The sequence below is a fragment of the Triticum dicoccoides genome, chromosome 7B, assembly GCF_002162155.2.
Source record: "Triticum dicoccoides isolate Atlit2015 ecotype Zavitan chromosome 7B, WEW_v2.0, whole genome shotgun sequence".
Taxonomy (NCBI): domain Eukaryota; kingdom Viridiplantae; phylum Streptophyta; class Magnoliopsida; order Poales; family Poaceae; genus Triticum; species Triticum dicoccoides.
The window spans coordinates 15,742,653-15,748,906 of record NC_041393.1 but is presented as its reverse complement, the minus strand read 5'-3'; positions in this window follow the sequence as shown (position 1 = coordinate 15,748,906).

The following is a 6,254-nucleotide window of genomic DNA, read 5'->3' as shown; positions in this document are numbered from 1 at the left end:
TTCTTTTCAAAACACAAATCGACTACAACTCGATACAATAGATAGTTCATAGCATAGATTGCAGATTTCATTAAGGCCAACTCCAGCGCACAACCCCAAATGGACGTTCGTTTCCCCGGATTCTGTCCGTTTGGATAGAGTAATGGGGTCGTGTCCGGACCTTTTCTGGGATGAGGTGGCTGTGAGCCAAACGCGCGGACGCATCCCCAACCGCATCATGTCTGCATACAATTTTCTTTTCAAAACACATATCGACTACAACTCGATACAATAGATAGTTCATAGCATAGACTAGATATTTTTACTCCATTCTTGACTACATACATACACATTCGACTACAACTCAATACAGTAGATAGTTCATAGCATATACTAGATATTTTTACTGCATTCTCGACTAGATACTGATAAGTCCATTTTGTATCATGCTTTTATATCGATATTTATTGCATTATGGGCTGTTATTACACATTATGTCACAATACTTATGCCTATTCTCTCTTATTTACAAGGTTTACATAAAGAGGGAGAATGCCGGCAACTGGGATTCTGGGCTAGAAAAGGAGCAAATATTAGAGACCTATTCTGCACAGCTCCAAAAGTCCTTAAACTTCATGGAAGACGTTTTCAGAATATATAAAAAATACTCAGTGGAAGAAGTTCACCAGGGGGCTACACACTGCCCACGAGGGTGGGGGCGCGCCCCCATACCTCGTGGCCCCCCTGGTGGCCCTCCAGTGGCCATCTTCTGCTATATGAAGTCTTTCGATGGGAAAAAAATCATAAGCCATCTTCTAGGACGAAACTCCGCCGCCACGAGGCGAAACCTTAGCAGAACCAATCTAGGGCTCTGGCGGAGCTGTTCTGCCAGGGAAACTTCCCTTCGGGAGGGGGAAATCATCGCCATCGTCATCACCAACGCTCCTCTCATCGGGAGAGGGCAATCTCCATTAACATCTTCATCAGCACCATCTCCTCTCAAAACCCTAGTTCATCTCTTGTATCCAATTCTTGTCTCCAAGTTCAGGATTGGTGCAAGTAGGTTGCTAGTAGTGTTAATTACTCCTTGTAGTTGATGCTAGTTGGTTTATTTGGTGGAAGATCATATGTTCAGATCCTATATGCATACTAATACCCCTCTGATTATGAACTTGTTTATGCTTTGTGAGTAGTTACGCTTGTTCCTGAGGACATGAAAGAAGTCTTGCTATTAGTAGTCATGTGAATTTGGTATTCGTTCGATATTTTGATGAGATGTATGTTGTCTCTCCTCTAGTGGTGTTATGTGAACGTCAACTACATGACACTTCACCATTATTTGGGCCTAGAGGAAGGCATTGGGAAGTAATAAGTAGATGATGGGTTGCTAGAGTGACAGAAGCTTAAACCCTAGTTTATGCGTTGCTTCGTAAGGGGCTGATTTGGATCCATATGTTTCATGCTATGGTTAGGTTTACCTTAATACTTTTGTTGTAGTTGTGGATGCTTGCAATAGAGGTTAATTATAAGTGGGATGCTTGTCCAAGTAAGGAAGGTACCCAAGCACCGGTCCACCCACATACCAAATTATCAAAGTACCGAACGCGAATCATATGAGCGTGATGAAAACTAGATTGGCGATATTCCCATGTATCCTCGGGAACGCTTTTCTCTATATAAGAGTTTGTCCAGGCTTGTCCTTTGTTACAAAAAGGATTGGGCCACCTTGCTGCACTTTATTTACTTTTGTTAGTTGTTGCTCATTACAAATTATCCTATCACAAAATATCTGTTACCACTTATTTCAGTACTTACAGAGAATACCTTGCTGGAAACCGCTTATCATTTCCTTCTGCTCCTCGTTGGGTTCGACACTCTTACTTATTGAAAGGACTACGATAGATCCCCTATACTTGTGGGTCATCAAGACTCTTTTCTGGCGCCGTTGCCGGGTAGTGAAGCGCCTTTAGTAAGGAAAAATTTATATAGTGTGCTGAAATTTACTGTCACTTGTTACTATGGAAAGTAATCCTATGACACTACAAAAAATACACTTCCGTGATGATACGTGTTTGTCACAGTAGGTCGCGTTTTCTATCATGCATGTACATCTATGACAAATTTATGACAGAATCAAGATAGTCATACCTGTGTTGTCGTAGAAGTGTTCCATGACATTGCCAAAATTATCATCACGGAAGTGTCCACTTCCATGATGATAAATCGCGTGTCACAGAAGTGCTTTCGTCAAGGGTGACCGACACGTGGCATCCACCGTAACGGAACGCCGTTAAGCTATCGGGTCAGATTTTGGATCCGATAACCCGTTAACAGCCACGACCAATGCCGATTTTCCACGTGCAAAATTCTCATTGGCTGACGGATCCACGCGTCAACTCCGCGTTGGCACAGGAGTCACTCATCCAACGGTCGAGATGGGCCTATGATATGTTGACACATGGACCGGCCCAAAAGTGGCCCACAAAGTTTAAATGGGCCGGCCCAATCGAAGGCCCATAAGATTTAGCGGACCATAATGGGCCGGCCCAATTAAAGGCCCACAAAATTTAGCGGACCATAATGGGCCAGCCCAGCTAAAGGCCCACATGATTTTGCAGACCATAATGGGCGGCCCAGCTAAAGGCCCACAAGATTTTGCGGGCCACAATGGGCCGGCCCAGCTAAAGGCCCACAAGATTCTGCAGACCATAATGGACCGGCCCAGCTGAAGGCCCAACATTCTCTGTCAAATCGTCCCGTCAATGGCATGTCTTAAACTTGTCATCAACGCGGCCCATAGTCACTTCTGGCCCGTTAACAGTCCGCTAAGTAATTGGGCCGAATTACGGCCCGGTGTATTTCCGGCCTGTTAAAGGTCCGGCTTTATTTGGGCCCATTTACAGGCCATCAAAACTTTCGACCCGTAAACGACCGTGAAGGATGGGTCATATTCGGCCATGTCTGACATTCAGACTGTTAGAGGCCCACTATAGCTTTGGGCCACTTTCGGCCTGTTGTCATTTTCGGCCTGTTAACGCCGGACGTAAACCATGGGCCATATGTGGCCCAACGTCATATCGGGCCCATTAACGGCCCATATAAAAATGATGATAATCTAGCCCGACCGAAGTTCCGGCCTGTTAAAGGCCCGTGTATTAGGTCGGCGCATTTACGGCCCGTCCAAATTTCGACCTGTCAAAGATCCGCATCGTAAATGGGCCACCATTTCAGCCTGCTAAGTCCAATGGGTTATTTGGCACAATCAGGGCCCAAGCTCACTTTCGGTCTATTAAAGGCCCATGTTTTTTATGGGCTCGAGATATTTACACCTGTAAACGGCCTATTTTTACTGAGGGCCCAAATTATGTTTAGGCCTGTTAAAGGCCCACTATGGGCACATGCCTACCAGAAAAATATGAAAGCTTATGCTGATTTAGGCCTAGATATTTTTAGTGGGCTACATGCCAATTTCGGCCCGTAATCGTTTTTAGCCCAAGTGGAATGGGCTCGACGAATGTTGGCATGTTGGGCTCCTATGAAGCTTTCTGCCGAATACATTACTAAGATAAACCTACACTATACAAAAATATCGTCATAATTACTGCATCCCGAGGCAACATCATAAATGTTGTATCACAACAAAATAAATTCCAACCATACAACAAAAGGCCAGTTGGCATAAAGTTTACAATCCTTCCAGATAAAAGCACCATCAGATGTATAGAAGCACAGTTCAGTTGACCTGAGAGCTAATGTTTCAGGCTGTAGAATCTGATGGAGCAGCACGATCTACACATTTTTTCTGCCATTGCTCTTGAACAACGAAGCGAATGTCTGATAGTCTGGTTTCAAAACCATTCATATCTTGACGACATTTCTCAACCACTATTCTTGTTTCCGAAACAACGTCCATTAGGGATTGGACTTGTGTCTGGAGCACAGATATATCACTCTGTCTAGCAGGAAGATTTTGTTAAGTAGGCGATTTGGACGAGGTTACCTTGACAACCAACCCAGAATTATGCAGGAAGGTGCTTTTTGCACTGTTAGTGGAGAGATACTGGCGCACTGCAGCAAGCGGTGACATTGTGCCTGTAGTAGCTTCGTCACCTTCAGGTGGTTGTGGCTGTTCAATCATTTGTTCCATAGCTTCCTGAAAGTTTGAACTTGTAGATTAGTGTACCAGATAAGTTACTAATGAGACAAAAACAAACAAAGTAGGTTAAACATTTATACATAACTTATTTTGGTGAACTACCGTAATACATTAGCATGTATTGTAGTGCCAACTACATAATAAAATCACTTTCGGAACATATGTCCATGTAGCATGCCTACTGTATTGTCTATTTCCTCACATTCGTTGACATCTAAGGATAAAGAGACATGGTTTAAAGTAGGATGAACATAGTATGACATCATTCATATCATGGACAAACAGATATAAAACAAATAGGCTATTTTATCATTGTGTGCGCACGTGAACAACTAGATTACAGATCAACACCAAAAGAATATCCTTCATCTCTTTTAAACAATGTAAAGTGAAATGATACGTTAAGACAACTGTGAATAAAAGTGAACAGAGTAACTGACATTGGCTGCAAACCAAGTAGTTAAATGAACACATCACAGTACCAATCAGTTCAAGGCAGTAGGAGTAAGGACTTACCACAGCGGCTTGAACTGGTGTGCTCATGCCCTTGATCTTGCTGGTGTGGCAATCCTTGAAGATTTGCACTGCATTCGGTTCAGGTTCTTTTTGGTCCGCATGGGTGATAACCCACAAGTATAGGGGATCGCAACAGCTTTCGAGGGTAGAGTATTCAACCCAAATTTACTGATTCGACACAAGGGGAGCCAAAGAATATTCTCAAGTATTAGCAGCTGAGTTGTCAATTCAACCACACCTGGAAACTTAGTATCTGCAGCAAAGTGTTTAGTAGCAAAGTAATATGACAGTGATGGTAACGGTAACAAAAGAGTAATGAAAGCAAAGTAATGTTTTTGGTATTTTGTAGTGATTGTAACAATAGTAACGGGAAAGTAAATAAGCGTAAACCAGTATATGAAAAGCTCGTAGGCATCAGATCAATGATGGATAATTATGCCGGATGTGGTTCATCATGTAACAGTCATAACATAGGGTGACACAGAACTAGCTCCAATTCGTTAATGTAATGTAGGCATTTATTCCGAATATAGTCATACGTGCTTATGGAAAAGAACTTGCATGACATCTTTTGTCCTACCCTCCCGTGGCAGCGGGGTCCTAATGGAAACTAAGGGATATTAAGGCCCCCTTTTAATAGAGAACCGGAACAAAGCATTAGTACATAGTGAATACATGAACTCCTCAAACTACGGTCATCACCGGTAAGTATCCCGATTATTGTCACTTCGGGGTTAACGGATCATAACACATAATAGGTGACTATAGACTTGCAAGATAGGATCAAGAACACTCATATATTGATGAAAACATAATAGGTTCAGATCTGAAATCATGGCACTCGGGCCCTAGTGACAAGCATTAAGCATAGCAAAGTCATAGCAACATCAATCTCAGAACATAGTGGATACTAGGGATCAAACCCTAACAAAACTAACTCGATTACATGATAAATCTCATCCAATCCATCACCGTCCAGCAAGCCTATGATGGAATTACTCACGCACGGCGGTGAGCATCATGAAATTGGTGATGGAGGATGGTTGATGATGACGACGGCGACGAATCCCCCTCTCCGGAGCCCCGAACGGACTCCAAATCAGCCCTCCCGAGAGGTTTTAGGGCTTGGCGGCGGCTCCATATCGTAAAACGCGATGAAATCTTCTCTCTTATTTTTTTTTCTCCCCGAAAGCAGTTATATAGAGTTGGAGTTGGAGTCGGGAAGTCTCCAAGGGGACCACGAGGTAGGGGGGCGCGCCCTAGGGGGGGCACCCCCCACCCTCGTGGAAAGGGTGTGGGCCCCCTGGTCTTCATCTTTGGCGAGGATTTTTTATTATTTATTGTAAGATATTCCGTGGAGTTTCAGGTCATTCCTAGAACTTTTGTTTTCTGCACATAAAACAACATCATGGTAATACTGCTGAAAACAGCGTCAGTCCGGGTTAGTTTCATTCAAATCATACAAGTTAGAGTCCAAAACAAGGGCAAAAGTGTTTGGAAAAGTAGATACGACGGAGACGTATCAATAGGCTTTCCTCTGTATTTGGAACAAGTCAATATAGATACGATAATATGGCACAAAAAAGAAGGAAGTAGCAGCTAT